General features: G+C 36.1%; 1 long non-coding RNA gene and 1 other non-coding gene across 3 annotated transcripts in view; both read left to right on the top strand.

Moving 5' to 3' along the window:
- The window catches only part of LOC131514463 (uncharacterized), a 48,865-nt gene extending 28,768 nt beyond the window's left edge, over nt 1-20,097 (top strand). Inside the window, exons 2-3 of one of the 2 annotated variants that reach the window (XR_009263079.1) lie at nt 9,085-9,155; nt 18,696-20,097. This is a non-coding gene — a long non-coding RNA (uncharacterized LOC131514463). Of the gene's footprint in view, nt 1-6,342; nt 9,156-18,695 lie in introns of those variants that run through there. The other variant, XR_009263078.1, reaches the window with a different exon arrangement.
- Nucleotides 16,463-16,568, top strand: LOC131515578 (U6 spliceosomal RNA). Its single transcript, XR_009263644.1, has one exon. It is a non-coding gene; the product is annotated as a U6 spliceosomal RNA (small nuclear RNA).
- Nucleotides 20,098-23,070: the final 2,973 nt, after the last annotated feature.

Below are 23,070 nucleotides of genomic sequence, written 5' to 3'. Positions count from 1 at the left end.
AGGTAAGGGTACACTATTGTCATTTTCTGTTTGTAATTTCTCTTTTCTTTTTGCTGTCTTCCTTTGTGATTTATTTCTTGATTTTTTTAGTAGTGGTATGCTTTGATTCCTTTCTTGTTATAGTTGTGCATCTATTCAAGGTTTCTTTTTTGTAGTTATCATAAGGCTTACATAAAACATCTCACAGTTGTAAAAGTCTACTTTAATCTATTTTAAGTCTATTTTTAGCCATTTAACTTCAATTGCATACAAAAACTATACTTTTATTTCTTCTCCCCAGCATTTAAGCTAATTATGTAATTTTATTTATGTTTTATTTTTTTTTTTAAGTTCATTAATTTATTTTGAGAGAGAGAGAGAGAGGGAGAGAGAATGAGTGGGTGAGGGGCAGAGAGAGAGGGAGAGAGAGAATCCAAAGCAGGTTTGCACTATCAGCACAGAGCTTGACACAGGGCTTGATTCCATAAACCATAAGATCATGACCTGAGTCCAAATCAAGAGTCAGACACTCAACTGACTGACACACCCAAGGCATGCTGCCTTTTGCCTATTTTTTACTATTTTAATAATTTTTAATTTTGTTTCCATTTTCTGTTTATATTGTAGTGTTTTCGTTCTGTCCATTTTACATTTGGCTTATAAGTAGCAGGCAACAGTCATGATCACAAGGAATGGTAAATGCCTTTTTCAAATATTTTATAATTAATTTATTTGGTATTTTCTATCATCTGAATGTTTGTGCCCCCCCCCCCACATTTATTTGTTGAAATCTTAAACCCCAAAGGTGATGGAATTAAGAAGTGGAAGTCTTTGGGAGTTGATTAGGTCATGAAGGAAAAGCCCTCATGAGTGATATTAATGCCCTTACAAATGAGGCTCCACGGAGCTCCCTAGCTTCTTTCACCATGTGAAGTTACAATAAGAAGTCTTTTCTTGGACTTTTCTTTTCTTGGACTTCCAACCTCCACAACTATGAGAAAGAATTTTCTGTTGTTTACAAACAACTCAGTCTGTGGTATTTTGTTATAGTGGCTGAGAGACTAAGACAACTTAGTCTTAATATTGACAAATCAATTACTTATTAATAGTGACAAACTAATTACCTATTAATTTCTCTGAATTTGAGGTTTACATGTTAAGGAAAGGACCAGAAATTTTACTAGTTCTAAAGGAACTATTAAGGTGCTATTTTAGATTTTCAGCTGCATTTCAAGAAATTGGAATGGTGTTGATTTCTTAGAAAGAGACATGTGTGAACAAGGAAGTCCAGCTGGGTACATCTGGGTTGTGAGGCCAAATTAAAGGGTTGGTTTTGAGATAGTTGGTAGGAGGGGTCAGTGGGGCCAGATTGGGTCAGAAGATTGGATTTTCTTTAATATTCAATTAGGAATCATTGAAAGTTAGGGCAGGGTAATGGTCCAGCATGAAAACTCAAATTACCTGAAAGCACTTTGTAAGTTGAAAAAATACTGCAAATGAGTATGTTATTGTAGTTTTTATGAGGAACATATCACAAACAATATTTTGGGAAGACCATTTTGGTAGTGGCATGCCAGTAAGAATAGAAGGGAGAAGCTGTGGGCAGGGAGACCATAGGATCTTTTCCTCTTTGGTCTAAGAACTCTTTAAGCCTCTATCACAGCTAATCTTTGCTGAGTAGGAGGGGAGAGGACATTCAGATCTAGAGTATTACTTCTCATTCTTGAATGTGCATACAAATCACCTGGAAATTTTGTTTAAAGTGCAGATTTTGATTAAGAATTTTGGGGTGGGCCTGAGTTCTTCTTCTTTAACAAGCTCCCAGGTAATTCCAATGCTGTTAATCCATGGAACATGCTTTATATAGGATGGATTCAGAGGAAGTTGTAAAGGATGAAGCCCCAGAGGTAGTGCAGATTCCAGTTGGCAGCTTGCTTTCAGTTTTAGTCAATTCCAGACAGTGAAAAAAATCAACCGTCTCTCACTGTGAAGGGTTTCCAAGGTATGCACATCAAACATTAAAGGTTATATTATATTTAAAGGGCATCTGTCTCTTCCCTTATCTTAAATTATACTTAAAAGTCTTTTTCAATTATCCTATACCCTTTCTTTTTTAAAAAACAAAATTAGCTATAATGGGAAGGAAAAAATAATACACCACAGCACAGATGATGATAATATAGAGTCAAGGAAAAAGCCATTTTCCAATGAGAGTAGTGTTAAAATACTCTCACATAACAACCTCAATATTGACAAACTAATTGCTTACTAAGTTCTCTGAGTTTGAAGTTTACCTCTTAAAGAGGGACCTGACTTTTTCAAAAAAATTTTAACATTTATTTATTTTGAGAGACAGAGACAGAACACAGGCAGGAGAGGGACAGAGAGAGAGGGAGACACAGATTCCAAGGCAGGCTCTAGGCTCTGAGCTGTCAGCACAGAGCCTGATGCAGGACTCAAACCCACCAACCATGAGATCATGACCTGAGCTGAAGTCAGAAATTTAACTGACTGAGCCACCCAGGCACCCCAAGGACTTTTAAACCATGACTAGCATAACTGACCATAAAAACTGAGGACTTTTTTTCTTACTGTATGTTTCAGAATATGTCTCTGAAAAATGGATTATATTGACTTCGTAAATATGAATCTTTATCCCTTCTTATTTTGCTTTGAATGCAAATCATCACAAAGTAAATGGCTTGATTGAATGTACACCTGTAGCTTGAAGGCTTCAATAGTTAAAATATATATTGAGCTTAGGGTGACCCAAATAGGAATAATTGTCTATGTAGCATCTCTGGAAAATATTAAGTTCTCATTGAAGAGCTCATTGTAATTTTCATGCAACTAAACTAAAACATTTTCTCTGTATTAAGAACACTATTTGAGGGAATTAAGGACATGTTCCCATTTTAGTTTCAGTTCACATTGTTTAATTGGAAATATTATTTTCCCATTGAAATATTTTGCGTAGTATCTCAAAACCGAAGGTGGCTGGATGAATCTCTTCAGGATAACTTAGCCTATATTTCCAGAGGTTGTAGACTGCACTAAGGATTTTGTTAGGTTGTTTAATTGAAACATTTTGAATAGGTAGGTAATCCATGCTTATGAAAAAATGTAAAAATATACAAAAAGATATTGAAGTGGAAAGTAAGTCTCCCTCTTGATCAGGTTACCCTATATCCCAATGTCAAAGCAAAAATTGCAGCTGATAAACATGCAACAAAGACTTCATTCAAGGCTATTGCAACAGGGAGAGATACCAAAACTCTGTCTGAGCCCAATTCTACTAAAAAAAAAAAGGCGGGGAGCAGGGAGGGGAGTAGGAGAGTTTTTTGGATCTGGGCTGGAGAAATCATAGGTCACCTGTATTTGCTAATTTACCTTACCCAAGGGAAAATTAAACTTTTTCTTTATGACAGGAAGTAGTTTCATAACTCAGAGCAAGTCACCTCCCTAGGTATTAGTCTCCTACCTTCCCATAGAAACTGGGAGATAGGGGCTGTCTTCCTTGATGGTTACATATCAAAGAGATGGCTCCCAGGTCCTTGAGAAAGATGGTTCTGGGTTAAAAAAGAGGCAAAGGACATTTTAAAAGATTTACTTCTCAAAGGGATAAAGAATTTACAAGTATAAGTTTTCTAAAGTAAGTGCTTTATGAAAAATGTTGTCAGGGGTCTAGAGTCACGAATTAGCTTGTCTAAGGTGTAGTCAAGCTAAGGGAATTGTAAGGCCTTCTTAGTCACTATATACCTCCCTGAAGGCAACTGCTGTCAGGTTCTTAGATGTCTTTCCAGAGATGATAATCTATGCCTATTGGATGTAGATACATTTTATATTTTTCAATATTCTTTAACTTGCTTTTTTACTTTATAATGTATCTGGAAGACTAGTATTATTATAAATGGTATACAGTTAATTATAAATATTACTCTACCTTATAGATGTACTAAACTATTTAAATAGTTCTTAAATAATAACAATTTAGGCTGTTTTTAGGCTTTTATTATAATCAATGGTGCTGTACATTGGAACACACTTTGTTTTGCACATAAGAGAATATTTACACAATAAATTGCTAGAAATGGTATTGCTGAGTCAAGAAGGATGCATTTCAGATTTTGCTGACTGTTACCAAGTTGTCTTCCCTATGTTGTACCAATTTTGGTTTACATCAACCTTTGCAAACACAGCATGTTATCAAACTTTCTGATTTTTGCCAATGTGGTAAGTGAAGAGTACTGACTTTTAACTTTTAATTTGCATTTTATATTATGAGCACTCATGCTGTCAGGGTACAGACATTCAAACTGTGCAATGGATTTATTGTTAATTGGCAGGTAGAAATAGTTATTAACTACCCATTAATGATAAAATGTCTAAATTGTAGGAAAAATACCAAAATTATAAAGTAGTTACAGGACTTTCTCCTTTTACAAAAACCTTCAAGAGACAGAAGGTTAGGGACAGCCTTGGATAAAGGCTTTTGTCTTTTCTAGTCTCTAAGCTTCCCATTATCATGTTTCTGATTCATGCTATCCTGATAATTTTCCTTTCAATGTCTGTTCTTATACTTGCCTATACTATCAATAAAAACATGACTTTACAAAATTTGGGGGTGCCTTAACATGGTAGGTTAAGTGTCCAACTCTCGATCTCAGCTTAGGTCATGATCCCACAGTTCGGAGTTCAAGCCCTGCACTGGGCTCTGTGCTGATGGTGGAGAGCCTGATTGGGATTCTTCTCTCCTCTCTGACCCTCCCCCACTTGTGCTCGCTGTATCTCTCCCTCTCTCTCTCAAAATAAATTAGTAAAAAACTTTAATAAAAAAATAATTTGAAGAAAAGGGAGGTTTTGAAGAAAATAATTTTTGGAAAAATCTGCCTCTCATTCCTCTGAATCATCTAGCAGGAATAAGAAAAGGGGCTAGGTAAAAAACAGTACTGTTTGTTAAGCAAGATCTCATTGAGTTTATTTCCCGATACAAATGTTGTTTTGTTTAATTTCCGGGATAACTTTCAAAATAGATGATGTCATCTTTGTGTTACATGTGTGCAACCTGAGATCAAAGGAGTGAACGAGTTGGACAAGGTTACCTGGATAGGGAATGAAACTGGAATTGGATCCCTTTATCGTGTCCCTGCAAAGCCCTGCTTCTTCCATGTGACGCATATTCTCTGCCCATGCCATGTTATGTAGAAAGGTTTTGTCAGTTTATTTTGGCTGCATCCCATCTCAACTAAGAAAGGCCTTTCTGGCTTTTCTGCCTTTTTCTGCAGTGATACACACATAGACATTCTAATGTTGGTATATATGAAAAAGTGAATCATGTTTTACTGGATTATTTTGAATAGGTAAGAAAATAAGTATGTAGATACATGTGACTCACTGACAGAAATAGTATTTTGTTGACACTGAAGTTGCAATGTGTTTTGCCTAAATTTCCTAGAGGAATTTCAGTAAAAGATATCCACAAGAGTATATTTTGATTGTGCTGACAAAGCAGGCTGTTTCTTTTTTTTTTTTTTCCAAATTCTTTTTGTTTGTTTATCTCTTTTTTTTAAAATTTTTTTAAATTTTTCAATATATGAAATTTACTGTCAAATTGGTTTCCATACAACACCCAGTGCTCATCCCAAAAGGTGCCCTCCTCAATACCCATCACCCACCCTACCCTCCCTCCCACCCCCCCATCAGCCCTCAGTTTGTTCTCAGTTTTTAACAGTCTCTTATGCTTTGGTTCTCTCCCACTCTAACCTCTTTTTTTTTTTTCCTTCCCCTCCCCCATGGGTTTCTGTTACGTTTCTCAGGATCCACATAAGAGTGAAACCATATGGTATCTGTCTTTCTCTGAAGGGCTTATTTCACTTAGCATCACACTCTCCAGTTCCATCCACGTTGCTACAAAAGGCCGTATTTCATTTTTTCTCATTGCCACGTAGTATTCCATTGTGTATATAAACCACAATTTCTTTATCCATTCATCAGTTGATGGACATTTAGGCTCTTTCCATAATTTGGCTATTGTTGATGCATAGGGGCACTTGTACCCCAATGTTTATCTCTTTTTGAGAGGCAGAGCATGAAGTGGGGGAGGGACAGAGAGAGAGAGAGAGGGAGAGAGAGAGAGAGAGACAGAGTGAGAGTCGGGGAGGGGCAGAGGGAGAGGAAGTCACAGAATCCAAAGCAGGCTCCAGGCTCTGAGCTGTCAGCATAGAGCCTGATGTGGGGCTTTAACTCACAAACGGCAAGGTAATGATCTGAGCGGAAATCAGACGCTTAACTGAGTCACCCACGTGCCCCAAAGCAGACTGTTCTTTTTTTATTTATTTAAATTTTTTTAAATGTTTATTTATTTTTGACAGAGAGACAGAGCATGAGCGGGGGAGGGGCAGAGAGAGAGAGAGAGACACAGAATCCGAAGCAGGCTCCAGGCGCTGAGTTGTCAGCACAGAGCCCGACCCAGGGCTTGAACTCACAGACCGCGAGATCATGACCTGAGCCAAAGTCGGACGCTCAACCGACTGAGCCACCTAGGCGCCCCAAAGCAGACTGTTTCTTAATTGAAGTATTTTTTTTCCATAATACATTTTAGAATTATATGGAGAAGGATGACCTAGCTTCATTTCTCCAGGACATGATTTCTTTAGAATAATAAAGGTTCCATGAAAAAAGGTGGTATAACTGTGTGAATGTGAAAAATGATGAGGTGAAAAAAAGTGGGCAGACTGACTTCTTGAGACTTTAATATCCTAACAAACACTGCAGCCTCAAAGGGGGATTTTCGAATGGTGAGTTTCCCAATCACATTGGACCTAGAACTTCCTTTCATGACTATCCTTTGAGACTGGTGCACAGGAGGAGTCCACTGGGAAACACTGGTGTGTGTAGAAAGAGCTGCTGGTGAATAAGGATTGTAGATACCAATGTAAGTACCAAGTTATGACACAGTTTACACTATTGTCTTTAGGTTTATTAGGTTCTAAAATCTAGACTGCCTGCAATTTTTCAGGCACTTCTGGCCTGATTTATTCCACACGTCTTCAACTTACTATGATCCACCATTCTCAGCCTTCTTACTGCCGTTAGTTGGTCAGTATTCTCTCTGGAATCCTTAATGCTGTAGAATAGCAAGGCCTGTGATCATCAGTTGTTATATTTGCAGGTTGGCCCCTGAAACTCCAGTTTGTGGTGTGGATAAAAGAAAAATACTCCCTTTAAAGGATTGTTATATTTTCACCTGGTAAAGTTACTGAAATGTCACTATGACAAAGACTGTTTCATCATAATATATATGCTTTCCCCCCCCCCAATTTCCATAAAATATTTTATTCTGAAGCACTAAAAGTAAATGATGGTTGGTTAGTAGTAGGTAGTGAATTTTGCAGTGCACCACCCACACCTCCCTTTACGATGAAGCATTCTTCAAACTGCCAGGTGTGTTGGCTACCAACTGTTCACAGCTGAGTGCCTCCCCAGCAATTGCTTTCAGCAACACAGGGCAAAGCCTCTTCCAAGGAAGCAACCAGTAATGCAGGATGAAACAAGGCCAGGACTCTGCTTTAATCCTGGATGACTCTAAAAGGCTGGTCTACCTCCAAATCTCCCTGCCAATTCAGCTGAGCCCTTTATTTCACATTCGTGGTGATTTAACCTCTCCCTCTGCTCACTGTGGCCTCCTGCATTCTTTTCAAAGGTATTAGTCTCAAGAGCCCTGCTCAGTAACCTTCTTGCAAACACATCTCTGTCTATTTCCTGATGGATATGACTTAGGCCATAGTAATTTTGAGGAGTGTAGGCCTGCATAGTGTCCACTAGCATAGAAAAGAATGGACCTTGTAAAGCTGAGTTTATATCTACCTGAGTCTATTGAGACAAATATCTGTAGTCAAAACATCTAAAAGTAATTAATATCCACCTACAGTGTGGCAACCAAAATGCTTTTGTAGAGGGAATTTATTCCTTGTGGAAAACAAAGAATTCCTACTTCTCTGAGTCTAGGAGGAAGCTAGAACAAATAAAATATTACAATACACATAGCTTGACCTTTTCTAGGGAACTAGACTTGGTTCATATTGTCAGTCATTTTGAATTTTTTAAAAATGTTTATTTATTATTTAAAGACAGAGTCAGAGCATGAGCAGGGGAGGGGCAGGGGGAGAGGGAGACACAGAATCTGAAGCAGACTTCAGGCTCTGAGCTGTAGCACAGAGCCCGACGCGGGGCTCGAACTCACAAACCGCGTGATCAGGACCTGAGCCGAAGTTGGACGCTTAACTGACTGAGCCACCCAGGCGCCCCATATTGTCAGTCATTTTGAATCATTGCACCCCAAATATTAGCACTAAATCATATTAGGGAGGAGGTGAAGCCGGCTGAACTCTATTAATGTGGCCTACATCTCTAACTAAAAATAGTTGGACCCTTTGGAACCTGCCAAATTCTTGACTACGTATCAGGCTAAGTCAAGAGTCTACAAATCTAGAGAGACTCCACTAGTTTTGAGAAACTCTACAGTTATGTGAGAAAGGCCAAGCTTGAGGAAAGTAGGTACTTTTAGTGATAGGGGAGTGAATGAAGGAGAGGTAAAGGGAGGGAATGGGATTGTTTGACTTCAGATAGTAATGGCTGCATCATAATAATCATCTCCTTTTCCTCCCCCTCTTCTGCTCTTATTTATTGAATATGATTATGTATCAGACACAAGGTGTATTTTTATTTAGTCCTATGAGGTAGACATTTTATCCCTATTTTAAAGATGAAAAAACTGATGTCCAAAAAAATCAAGTAAACTGCCTAAAGTCACTGCCCAAGTCTGGCTAGATCTAAAACCATATTCTTTCCTTTATGTTTATAATGGAAAGTGTGTTTTGTGCTTCTTTGTAGCAAGAGAATTAATTATTATTTGCTCAAAAGTTTCAGTGATTTAATCCAACAGATTGTAAATTATTCTCAATGTGCCAGTTAGGTTGAATTTTGCCTAATATATTGATGAGTAGATAATTTCATACTTGGAGCTATAACTAAGAAGAGTAATGGGAAAAGCAATAAAAATTTCAGAGGGAATTCATACACTAATACGTCTCTTTTTTTCTTTAGAGTAACTAAATATTTTGAAAAGAAAAATGCACATGCTCGCTGAATGCATTGACTTGTAAATGGAAAAAAAGGTACCATAATTATACAATTAAATATATTGAAAATACCATTTGTCAAGTTGATTATCGAAGATTAGGTAAACTAAGTTGGCTTCTGGAGTTGTCGAGTTTATTATTTGTCATTCTCTTCAGAGTTTAAAAGAAGTTTGGAAAAAGTCAGAATTATTGTGATAACTCTCCTATTTCTCTTGGGTCAGAATATAACCACCTCTGGGAATAGAAGGAAAGCTCTATTATTATCTCATCTCTGTATCATTTCTAGGACTATCTCAAGAGAGAAAGATTGAGTTGTAGCTAAAGAGAGAGACTGAGGAAAGTAGAAATATAAGGAATTTAACTTCTATTCCCTTGCTATCTACAATGAAACCAATTAGGATTTAGAAAAAGTTTTTAAAATAATTCAAGTTCACAAATACCCAGTTTAGGATGAAGTTGGAATTGTAAATTAGGTTGCTTTACTTTAGGCTGAGGTATTTTATAGAAGTAATTATGTTAAATATTTCATGCAATGCTATTGGTTAATTAGGTAGTAAACAGCAAAATGAAAATCAGGAAAATGAAGACATTTATGATTGAATCACCAATTTTTAAGTGTGAGGTATGTATTACACAGGTTTACCTCAACTTTAAAGTCATGAGATAATCTTAAAAGTATAAACTGATGTGAAACCCAACAGGATTATGGATATTGTCTCTGGTGTCCATTTTGAAATATGTTGAAGTAAGAGTTATCTTCTCAATATAGCTGAATCTTAATTTGATTGGGAAAAAATCAGCAAAAAATATTTTAGGAAAACATGTTCTTCATTTCCTCAGTTTAAAAGGGACTTACACAATAAATAGAATATATAAACTCTATAATATAATTATATTCTAAATATAATAGAATAGAATAAATAAACTCATTTTGGAATAGATACTTCTGAAAATATTAGTCAAATTTTTGTTTATTATATATACATATTTATTGTTTATTATATTTTTTCAGTTTCTTTATTTGTTGTTGAGAGCATGATCAGGGGAGGGGCAGAGAGAGGGAGACAGGACACAGAGAATCTCAAACAGGCTCCTTGCTGCCAGCACAGAGCCCAGTGTGGGGCCTGAAATCATGAACTGTGCGATCATGACCTGAGCCAAAATCAAGAGTCTGACGTTTACCTGACTGAGCTACCCAGGGACCCCTGTTTATTATATTTTAAATGTACTAATGGAGAGGCTACTCAAAGGAAACCGATGGTGACTCCTTAGTAAAATAAGAAAATTACTTTCTGAATTTATTTAGTTTATGTTTTTCTAAGTTTTTAAATGTTTATTTACTTCTGAGAGAGAGAGAGAGAGACAAAGCACAATTGGGGGCGGAGCAGAGAGAGGAGACACAGAATCCTAAGTAGGCTGCAGGCTCTGAGCTGTCAGCACAGAGCCAGATGTGGGGCTTGAACCCAGGAACAGTGAGCTCATGACCTGAGCAAAGTCAGATGCTTAACCGACTGAGCCACTTAGGCACCACTGTTTATATATATATATATATGTATATATATATATATATATATATATATATATATATATACATAAATTAACTTAAAATGACCCATACTCTTTTATTATTATAATTTATCTTCTTTTATAGTTTCATAATAGTTTATTTTTATTTTATTTTATTTTTACGGTTTTACTTATTTTTTTAAATTTTATTTATTTATTTTTTTAATTTACATCCAAATTAGTTAGCATATAGTGAAACAATGATTTTAGGAGTAGATTCCTTAATGCCCCTTACCCATTCAGCCCATCCCCCCTCCCACAACCCCTCCAGCAACCCTCAGTTTGTTCTCCATATTTATGAGTCTTTTCTGATTTGTCCCCCTCCCTGTTTTTATGTTATTTTTGTTTCCCTTCCTTTATGTTCATCTGTTTTGTTTCTTAAAGTCTTCATATGAGTGAAGTCATATGTCTTTCTCCAATTTCATTTAGCATAATACCCTCCAGTTCCATCCACGTAGTTGCAAATGGCAAGATTTCATTCTTTTTGATTGACGAGTAATACTCCATTATATATAAATACCACATCTTCTTTAGCCATTCATCCATTGATGGACATTTGGGGTCTTTCCATACTTTGGCTATTGTTGATAGTGCTGCTATAAACAAGGGGTGCATGTGTCCCTTTGAAACAAAACACCTGTATCCCATGGATAAATGCCTAGTAGTGCAATTGCTGGGTCACAGGGTAGTTCTATTTTTAATTTTTTGAGGAACCTCCATACTGTTTTCCAGAGTGGCTGCACCAGCTTACATTGCCACCAACAGTGCAAAAGAGATCCTCTTTCTCCACATCCTCGCCAACATCTGCTGTTACCTGAGTTGTTAATGTTAGCCATTCTGACAGGTGTAAGGTGATATCTCATGGTGGTTTTGATTTGTATTTCCCTGATGATGAGTGATGTTTATCAAAATTTTAAAAGATTAATGTATGCAGAGGTGAGTAAATATTTTGTATATTAATGTTGCAGTGGCACCTTCTTGCTGAATTAAAAGCAAATCCTGAGTGCCCATTTAAAGTAGCTTATTTGGGTTTGATGGAAAAAATGTGAAAAAATTACACTCAGATATTTACATATCTGATATGTATATAAGCATATAAGAGGTATTTTTTTCCTCTGGGAATAAGCATTGCAATGTGATACAGTTTTATTTTTCTTGTTTACTATAGTAACAATGATTGCCTGTAGCTGATATTCTCTGAAACACACTTATTTCAGCCATTGTCTGGCATTTATACCCTGTGAATGCAGTTGTTGCCAGTACGACTAATTATCTGTTGACTAATCGTTCACAAAATTTAATGCCTTATGTTTTAACTATCCCTCATTCAGTTTCAAACTTCTAAAGTCATAGTTACTCAGTAGATTATTCTCAGATATAAGCACTAACAAGGGACAATAAGGAAAATTCCATGACATGGAAACTTGATGAAAAACTAACACGGACATTAGATACAACTAATTTTGGTATATTTTCATTTCTTTATTCTCTAATAGTAAAAATCGATGTCACATTTAAATATTGAATACTTTTATTATTATGCTGCACTTTAAAATTTTATTAACTTCAATTTATTACCAATTCATTTGGATAAAATGGCAGAAAAAATGAGAAATGCTACTTTTCTGATTTATCAAAATTTATGAATACTGGCACATAATTTTATTCCCAAAAAAAGACAACGGCTCGGAGCATAATATTGGATGTTATATATGTAAATATTTAAACAACACAAATATTTTTCCCAAACAGCTTTCATTTTTAAAAAGATAATATGTAGATAATTTTTCTAAGGAAGTAATAAAAATACTTAATATCCCATTGCAAAAGCAGGCTATAAATACTGACTACAGAAGTTTGTTGTGGCTTGCATGAACTCTTCTCTCACAAAATCTTTCAGGTGAAGCACAGAGCCCTGAGAGAGAAATGGGTTCCTACATAATGAATAATGTGAGGACTTAGACATGTAAAGAATTGTGACTTTTCTAACTTTTTCCCTTTGTAATTTCACACCGTTTCCAGAACAACTCTGTGGGATGGTTAGGGCAGCTTCTTTGAGACCTATTTTATCTATTTCTCTTCCATTTCTAATAATCTTGTCATGATTATGGCCATAGTTTTGGTTTAGGACTACATTACTTAGCACACTAGTTATGGGAATGTGCTCCTGTCTGGAGTCCCTGCCTCTGATCTACTGCCAGCTGCTATAAGAGTAATCTTGATCTAGGGCACTGAGTATGGCGTTTCTTATCTTCAAAAACATTTAATGATCTCATCACTATCTGTATTTTTGTAAAGTTCTTTATGTGACTTTAACATGCACCTAATTTTCTAAGTGGTTTAAAATATTCTAAATTAATTAGATCCACTTGGTTGTCTGTGCAAATGAGGCCAAGAAAAGAACAATGGGAAAGTAGTAGGGTAGTTAAATAAACAAAACATAATGTAACATTTTAAGGAAAAAACACAAATTAAACACAAATATTTTTCATACTGGGTGAAGAGCTTGTCAGTATATTCCTAGTTAGGGAAATTTAGAATTAAAATGTTCAATAATGAAATGATTGTAGCTTTCTAGAATGTTGACTGACAGGCTTTGACCTGCTAATGAAATTGGCATAATATTTTAATGAATTATAACTGATAAAATGTGAATAATGACACCCAGAGTTAAACTAAATGGAACAGATTACATGGGAGATAGAGTTAAATTTCTCATAAAAGATATCTGATGACAAAGTAATTACAAAATAATTATGTAGTAAATTATATTTTTATCTGTACCAGTGGGAAAACTCTATTTGCTGATTTGCTTTAAACTTTGTTAAACAAACTTTCAGCAAAATTAATCAGCCAGTCAAAAACCGATTTCAGAAAAATTTAATATGATGTACTAGAAGAATGAGGATGGTTTTATAAATCATCCTAATCTACTTTTATGTTTCGGCTTCCACCAAGTTACTCTGGTTACTGACATGATTTTGTAATTTGAATACATAAGGATATTGATCTGTCAATGCTATAGCTAAGAAATTTGCATTTCCAAGGCTTGGGAATCTCTCTGTCTCTCATACACACACACACACACACACACACACACACACCCATATACACATACACACACACACACATACACAAACACACACATAGCTTGTATATTAAATACATTTTTACAAAATTTCAAAATCAGGGAAGAATGAATCTGACCAAGACTAATGCTAGGATCAGTGGTTTCAATGATAATATATATTCACCAGGATCCTTGCTTCCATTTATCTTTATTTTCCCAACTACAGCCACCCTTCAGACATCATCACTTGATGAATCCAACTATTCATTTCTTTGATTCTGTTCCCAGGCTGCAAAGTGTTGCTGGACAAATCTCCAAGTTAAGTCAATAAGCTCCACATAGGTCTTATGCTTTCTAGCTCCACTGGAGTTCCTGCATGCTTCTTCATGGTCTCTTCCCCTTTTTTTATCTTGTTCTCTGCAACTGACTTTACTGGGTTTTCCAAAAACGTGTTCCTCTTGTCAATGGCATACTTCACCCTCCCAATGCTGCCAAGAAGAAAATATGGCCATTAGACAGGACCAGTTCCAAACTTTGTTTCTGACTTGAATATGACATCATATACTCTGGTCTCCTTCTTGTTTCCTATTAAAAGAAGAGGAGTTGATTTTCCTTTCCTAGTTTAATCACTCACTCTTACTCGGTGTGGTAAACAGAATAATGCTCCCCCCAAAATGTCAACATCTTCATATATGGCCCTTGTAAATATTTTACTTTATATGACAAAAGAGGTGGTGCCTGGGTGGCTTAGTCGGTTAAGCGTCTGACTTCGGCTCAGGTCATGATCTCGCGGTCCGTGAGTTCGAGCCCCATCTCCGGCTCTGTGCTGACAGCTCAGAGCCTGGAGCCTGTTTCAGATTCTGTGTCTCCCTCTCTCTGACCCTCCCCCGTTCATGCTCTGTCTCTCTCTGTCTCAAAAATAAATAAACGTTAAAAAAAATTATATGACAAAAGAGACTTTGCAGATGATTAAGTATAGAATCTTGAGATAAGGAGATTGTTCTGGATTATCTGAGTTGGCCCACTTTGCTCACAAGATCCTTGTAAAAAGGAAATACAAGGTCAGAGTCAGAGGTGATATGAAGATTTGACAACAGAAGTTGAGGGGTGTGTGTGTGTGTGTGTGTGTGTGTGTGTGTGTGTGTGAGAGAGAGAGAGAGAGAGAGAGAGAGACAGAGAGAGACAGAGAGAGAGACAGAGAGAGACAGAGAGAGAGATTTGAAGATCTCATGCTGCTGGCTTTAAAGATGGAGATGAAGCTATAAACGAAGGAATGCAGATAGCTTCTAGAAGCTTCAAAAGGCAAGCAAATGGATCATCCTCTATAGCCTCCAGAAAGGAGCTCAGCCCTACTAACATCTTGATTTTTTTATCCTGATAAAACCCATTTTGGACTTCTGACCTCCAGAACTGTAAGATAATAATTTTTGTTGTTTTAGGCTACCAAGATACAACATCAGTATGAAACTAATACACCAGTATCTCAGTTCCCATCACTTATAAAGAGATTTTATCCCATTATCTTGTCTATTTTCTCTACCAACAATTTGTCTATTCTTTTACCTCTTTCTTTTCAGGTTGTAAAAAACAAAAACAAAAACAAACAGGCTTCCATTATCCTGCTCAAATGACTGCACTTATATCTCTCCTTCCTTTCAGTATCACTCTTATTAAGAAATACTTGGGGCGCCTGGGTGGCGCAGTCGGTTAAGCGTCCGACTTCAGCCAGGTCACGATCTCGCGGTCCGTGAGTTCGAGCCCCGCGTCAGGCTCTGGGCTGATGGCTCGGAGCCTGGAGCCTGTTTCCAATTCTGTGTCTCCCTCTCTCTCTGCCCCTCCCCCGTTCATGCTCTGTCTCTCTCTGTCCCAAAATAAATAAAAAATGTTGAAAAAAAAAATTAAAAAAAAAAATAAATAAAAAAAAAAAGAAATACTTAATGTCCTCAAACCTTGGTTATTGAGTCTCTGACTCCTGCCCTTCCCTGAATGGCTTTTCCAACCTTCATGGCAGTTTCTTCTTATTTGACAAATTTAACTAAGCTTTTCTCTCATATGAGGGATTTGCAGTTTTCAACAGTAATTTCCTATTCTCTCATGGCTTCTAATTATCATTTTGATTAGTCTATTTGGGATTCTTCATAGGATCCTTTTCCTCTGTTGTCTGGTCACTATTTATATATTGGTGGATGACTCAAGTTCTACTCTTTTCTGTCTTTCATTTTTATTTACCATTTAAACTTTGGGTGATCTGATCTACTTTCATGGTTTTCATTACCAGATATAAGGGGAAAACTTCTAATCAGTGAGTCGCAACTTTACTCTTGAATTCCAGATGCATTTATCTTCTAGACATGTCTGCCTGTTTGTCTTCCAGGCACTCCAAACATTATTTAAACCTAGAGAGATTCTTCTCATGTTCAGTGTTTCATAGAAGAAACAAGGAATCACCCTTAGCTTCTCCCTCCTACTGATTCTTCTTTCTAGTTTGCTCTTTTGAGTTTATTTCATTAATATCAACCAAATTAATCTTTGTGCCCCACAATGCCTCCACCATTTGAAAGGTCACCTCGTGTTTTCTCTAAAAGATTTAAAAGCCTCCTGATTCGTCCTTCTGCCACAAATTTCCTCACCTCCAAACCTGTCCTCATCCTGCCTCCAGCATTATGTTACCACAGATAAAACATACATTCCTTAACATTGCCTCTAAGTGCTTGCTTCAGCAGCACATACAGTAAAATTAGAACAATATAAAGAAGATTAGCATGGCTCCTGTGCAAGGACAACATGGCCCCTAAGATTTGTTCTAGTTTACTGACCAACTTCCCAACATTTCTTCTCTCCACATCAGATACCCTGTGTTCCAAACATTGACAGCAGCTCCATATTCACGAGATCTGCCTCATCCTTTCTTGATTGCATATCTTTGCATACATTCTTCCTAAAATTTGCTTCCTTCTTCTTTATGTAGCAGCATCTGCCAATCTGTTAAGCTCTTTGAATCTGTTCTCAAGTAGCCAGAACCAGTCACTAAATGTATGTTTCTAGATCACTCTGTTCCTGTCTATGTTATAGCACTGTATTGCACTGTAATTATTAGTTTTTGTATTCTGTATGACTGGTCTTTGAATTATTTAAGGGTAGGCTATGTCTTCTTCATGTTTATATACCTAGTACTTAGCACTGTGCTTGACATATGGGAAACATTAAGTAAAATGTAGCATGGGCCAATGACATAAATTGGTGTGAACAAAAGGTTATGCAATAATTTTCTGAAAAACAACCCTCAAAAGGCTGTAAGTAAAACTAGATGGAAGCTGTGAAAGAATTGATTATGAAAGTAAACACATCATGGTTGATGTGGTAGCGGAAATAACAGTTCAAGGATTTGACATTCCTTGTGAGGAAGGCCCTTTACTTTCCAGTTGGTTGTGTACACAGATGAATAAGATGCTATCTGTGTTCTCAAAAGATTACAATCTGTAAGGAAAAACAGTCATGTGAACAATTTAGTGGAATAAGGAACTACAAAAGCATCACACAAAGAGAGGGTAGTGAGTTCCTAGAAAGGCTTCCTAGAAAAAGTAATTAAATCAAGCAAAAGGGGAAGCATTTTTGAGGCAAAAAGCAAATATTACTACCATAAATTATAAAATTTAAGATGGGTAATGTGTGAAATGGAACATTAGTTTTTATGTTCTTCCTGTAAGCCAATGGAAAATGTGTCATTTTCATGTCCATTTATGTATATTTGAAAGCTATATTCTGATTGAAAATTTCCTTTATTATAAATTAGTGTGTATAATTAATTTTATTAAGCAACCATATTGAATTTGTGCCTGGCTAGAGGAGAAATCAAAATATTTTAGTACAATCTCTGATCCTATTATGGGGGGAAGAGAACAAAGCATGTATCAGGTGAAGTGATAGAGGTCCTGTTGGACCTGGCATCCGTGTATAGGAAATTTAGGCTTTGTTCTTATTCCCACATCCTTTAGGGATGTGATCAAAGACATTTAGGTCTCTCAAACCACACAGTTTGAAACTGACAGTCACCTCAGAGAAAAGATTCTGACGAGTCTATGGGAATGCTATCAGAATACCATCAGTCAATTATTATTGTAAATTAAACAAATATCCCTGATAAAAATCATTAAAACCTATACATAAAATTAATTTAATAATTTTACTTTGTAGTTATTTAGTCCCAGCAAGGGAAAATTTACACACTAACAATGAGTTATAATAGTTTTTAGTTGCAATTTTGATATACAATGAGTAAGATGTCGACATGCATTTGATATTGATTGTTTCTTCCAGAATGATAAATCTACCTAAGGAAAAAAGTAATCATTATATATAATGAAAATCATGTGGTTTTGAACTCTACTGTATCTGGATAGGAAAAGTTCCCAAAACTTACTTGTTTTCTTTGTTAAGAATTTTTTAGCTGTTGGGGCACCTGGGTGGCTCAGTCAGTTAAGCGTCCAAATTTAGCTCAGGTCATGATATCACAGTTCATGAGTTTGAGCCCTGCATCAGGCTCTCTGCTGTCAGCGTGGAGCCTGCTTTGGATCCTTTCTGCCCCATCTCTGTGCACGCAGTCTCTCTTTCTCTATCAAAACTAATTAAATAAATATTTTAAAAGAATTTTTAGCTGTTCTTATTTTTTCATACATTCAAATTAATTTATAATCAGCTGTGAAATTTCTTCGAAACTATGTAAGATTTTTATTGAAATTACAATTAAAGAGCATTAATTTAAAAAGAATTGAAATTTTGTGTCAATTGATGAATATGGTATACATCTCTATTTGTCTCAATAAGGATTTATATTTGTCTACAGAAAGGTGTAAAATGTTTGTTAAATTTGTTCCTGGTATCTATCTTTATTATTATTATTACTATAAATGGTGTTTTGACCTACTTCATGTCTACCTTAGAAAAGCCTGTCTAGTGCCTTTCCAAAGAAGACATCCAGATGGCCAACAGACACATGAAGAGATGCTCAACATCACTCATCATCAGGGAAATACAAATCAAAACCACATTGAGATACCACCTCACACTGGCCAGAGTGACTGAAATTAACAACTTAAGAAACAACAGATGTTGATGAGGATATGGAGAAACAGGAACCCTCTTGCATTGTTGGTGGGAATGCAAACTGGTACAGCCATTCTGGAAAACAGTGTGAAGTTTCCTCAAAAAATTAAAAATACAATTACCCTACAATCCAGCAATAGCACTACTAGGAATTTATTTAAAGGATACAGGAGTGCTGATTCATAGGGGCACATGTACCCCAATGTTTATAGCAGCACTTTCAACAATAGCCAAATTATATCCATCAACTGATGAATGGATAAAGATGTGATTTATATATACAGTGGAATGCTACTTGGCAATGAGAAGGAATGAAATCCTGCCATTTGCAACAATGTGGATGGAACTTGAGGATATAATGCTAAGTAAAATAAGTCAGTCAAAGACAGATATCATATATTTTCACTCATATATGGAATTTGAGAAACTTAACAGAAGACCATGGGGGAAGAGAAAGGGGAAAAATAGTTTCAAACAGAGAGAGAGACAAACCATAACAGACTCTTAAATACAGAGAACAAACTAAAGGCTGATGACAGGGAGAGAGGGAGACAGGAAAATGGGTGATGGGCATTGAGGAGGGCACTTGTTGGGATGAGCACTGGGTGTTGTATGTAAGTGATGAATCATGGGAATCTTCTCCCAAATCCAAGAGCACACTGTATACACTGTATGTTAACTAACTTGTTAATATATTATATTAAAAAAAATAAAAGCTTGTCTAAGAATTTTCTTAGAATGATTATTTTTAATGGCAAGGATGACTGGAACTATGTATTTATTGACCAGAGAAAGTATGAATTGTGCTCTCTCCACACAATGGAATATGGTACGTAAAGTAAATTTGAGGGAAAAACAGTATATACAAAAATAGAAGTAAATATTAGAAAGTAAATATAATAAATCTTATAAAGTGTTATTATACTTTATACATTGTTTTGTATGCCTCAAATATTAGATGCTGCTTTTTAAGAGGAATAGCTCAATGACTTAAAAACGGTTAAGAATTTACAAATAAATAACATCACTAAGAATCACTGTAAATCCTTTTACTACTAACTTGTAATCCTCTTATACAAGGCCTGTGAACACCAAATCCTTGGAAAGAGGCTTTTATAAGCTTTGTATGTAGCCTTAGACATAATAAGAAATATGTTTTCTTAATACATCAAATTGATTCTGTGCTTGAAAATATGATACCCTTTGAAATAAATAAAATATGGCAGTATATTATTAGAATATCAGCATTATAAAATTCCTTTCTTCAGGACTTTACAAAACTATCAGCTTTTTAATAAGGCCAACACTGACTATCACTGCAAACTGCTCTCTCCATTCCCTAACTGTGGTCTCTTTTTCTTTCCTCTCATTCATAGCACTTAACATCTTTGACCATACTGTGTACTTTATTTATACTTCTTGTGTTTAATATCTATTTTCTATCACTAGAAGGCAGTGTGGGAGCTAGCTTCCAAGATGGCCCCCTATGTTCCAGTTCTAGTATTTGCATCTGGCTGTGGTACTCCCCCAGCTTTGAATCGTGTGTGGTCTGTGTGAAAAATAGAATACTGTAGAATTGGTTTTGTATAATTCTCAAAACTAGGTCATAAAAATACTTCAGTTTCTACTTTGTCCTCTCTTGGATCATTTACTCTGGATAAAGCCATCTGTCCTATTGTAAGGACATTCAAGTAGCCTTATGGAAAGGGATGTATGAGAATGAACTGAGGCTTCTTCATAATAATGAGAAACAACTTGCCAGCCAAGTGATTGAGTGAGTGATCTACCTTGAGAGTGGATTTTCCAAAGCCAGTCATGGCTTCTGGTAACTGTATCTCTGGCCCCCATTTGACTAAAACCTCATAAGAGACACTTAGTCAAAATCATCCAGGTGAGTTGCCCCTGAATATGTGATTCTCAGAAACTGTAAGAGATGATAAATGCTTTTTTTTAAGTCAGGAAATTATGATTTAAAAACAAATCCATAAATGTAACTATTACATCCTGTGTTGAAACCTCAGAAAGATATAACTCAGAGAACTATTCAGTTGAACAATGGTGCTTTGTTCTCATAGCCTCAGCTTCCGCCTAAGGTAGAAAACATCTTGAAGATGCCCAGGAGTGTGACTTTTATCTAATGAAATGAACCCCAATATGATTCATAAGGGACCAAAGAAATTTTAAGAGCATTATACAGTCAGAAACACTGCTAGCTTGATTGGAAAGGGACAGAAACAGTACAGAATAAGAAGAGGATTTGGATCCCCATTTTACATACAGGAATTAAACTGATAATATTACTCAGCCATAAACACAGGTTATATTTCCTGACAAAGAAAGAAGGACTAGAAGGTCAGAACTAAGGGCCCAGAGTGTAGAGCAAAGAACCATGGCCTGGCTTTTATTCCTAACATGTGCCTTGTGGGACAAGCTCCTATAAGTCTCCCATTGTCTCTCTTTTTCAATAAGAGAATTTATAGTAGTTATTCTTTGTATAAATCAAGCTAACTATTGAGCATTTACCATACGTTATATATTATCATATTTAATCCTTATAATCCTGTGTGTCAGTACTATTATCTCCATATTAAGAAATGGAAGAAAATGAGGAAAATGGGACATAGAGAAGCTTAAGAGATTGTACTAGTTATTGTCAGAGACAGAATTTGAACTAATACAATTAGACTTCAAAAACTATGTTCAGTGAATATCATCAATTCACTCTGCTATCCTGGCTTAGATTTCAAATCTAACATCCTAATTTCAGATGGCTGGCCTTTAAATGCAGTAAAACTAAGAAGGGCTTCTGGGGCATTCATGCTGACTTATATTCTGAGGATGTCATTATCTTTGTCATGCTCTGAAGGAGAAACTTTGACTTTTAAATAGAGTGCCTTTGTTGAAACCTCAGAAAAGTTTACCGGCTAATATTTTACAAAAAATACATATTAATTTAAATATTAAATATAGTTGATAACAAAAAATATTCCTCATGGATCAATTAGCTATGAATTAATTTTATATATTAACAATGGAATAGGACCAGGATATCTGTATTAAACAAATCCTACAGGGAAAAAAGAAAACCGGGTGGCAAGTGAGAAATTCTGAAATCCCATTGAACAGACATTTTAAGAACTTTTACCCTGAGTAGCAGAGATTCCTTGATTAAGTTTCTTGTTATGTTCCAGAAGATTTTCTATATCTATTTTTCTTCCTATTCTTTGGCTATGCCTTCTGGGATGTTTCTTCTTTTCTATTATTCTTGGTTCATCTGAAGTAGGAATTGGAAACTCTGCTCAATAAGAAGATTTCTCAAGAAAACCACTTTTTCCCACATAACTTTGAAGGCCCACAGTATTTTCTTGTTTGTCTGTTTAAGCCTGGAACATTCTGAGGTGTTCTATAGTCCAAACTTATAAGCATCCCTTTGAAAATGCAGTAGACTTCTGATTTATTTGCTTCCAGTCAATTCCATGAGTTATGATTTTGGAGTCTTCTTTACTTTTTTGTTTTCTTATTCCATGGATCTCCCCCAAATATTGGATGCTAACTTGAAGTTCTCTGGAACATATGTCAGCTACACCTGTAATCTGATCTTTTCCTGTTTCTTTTTATTTAGTAGAAAAGGTATATTGGTTTTGATCTCTCAAAGGCAATTTCAATCCGTTCTCTTACTATTAGAATCTGAAAGCTGTCAGTTTTTCCAATCATGCAAGGCCCAAATTGCTGTTTTTAAATTGGCTAATTCTTCCTATGCCAATAACTTTCTCATAATATATTATGAAACACAGCCAGTACCAATTAATAGACCATCCTCTCCCTGGAACTACTGTTGGTTCTCAAATCGGCCCCTTGATATGCAGAGGGCAAGGAGAGACCAAAGCAAGAGGCAGACCACTCCAGATTGGTAGGTGGCAGGTTTTAATAAGCCTGAAACTTACACACAAGACTTGTCTTGGGTGGCTACAAAATGACCAGATCTCCTCACCTGCTTGCCAGAATCTTAAAAGTTTATAAGGACCCAAACTGGGTTCAATCACATACATCATGAAGATGGTTTCAACAACACCTTACTCTTAAGGCTATGTCCTTGGAACAGCTTCCACTATGGCAACAGTATATTCCAAGGACAAGGAAGGGGATGAGGAGCCTCAATTGCTCAGGTATAGCTCACAGGTCAGCTGGAGATCGTGTCCTCTCCATGACCTC

The sequence above is a fragment of the Neofelis nebulosa genome, chromosome 6 (assembly GCF_028018385.1).
Source record: "Neofelis nebulosa isolate mNeoNeb1 chromosome 6, mNeoNeb1.pri, whole genome shotgun sequence".
In the NCBI taxonomy this organism is placed as follows: Eukaryota; Metazoa; Chordata; class Mammalia; order Carnivora; family Felidae; genus Neofelis; species Neofelis nebulosa.
The sequence above is the reverse complement of the archived record's forward strand: the minus strand, read 5'-3'. Positions and strand labels throughout refer to the sequence as shown.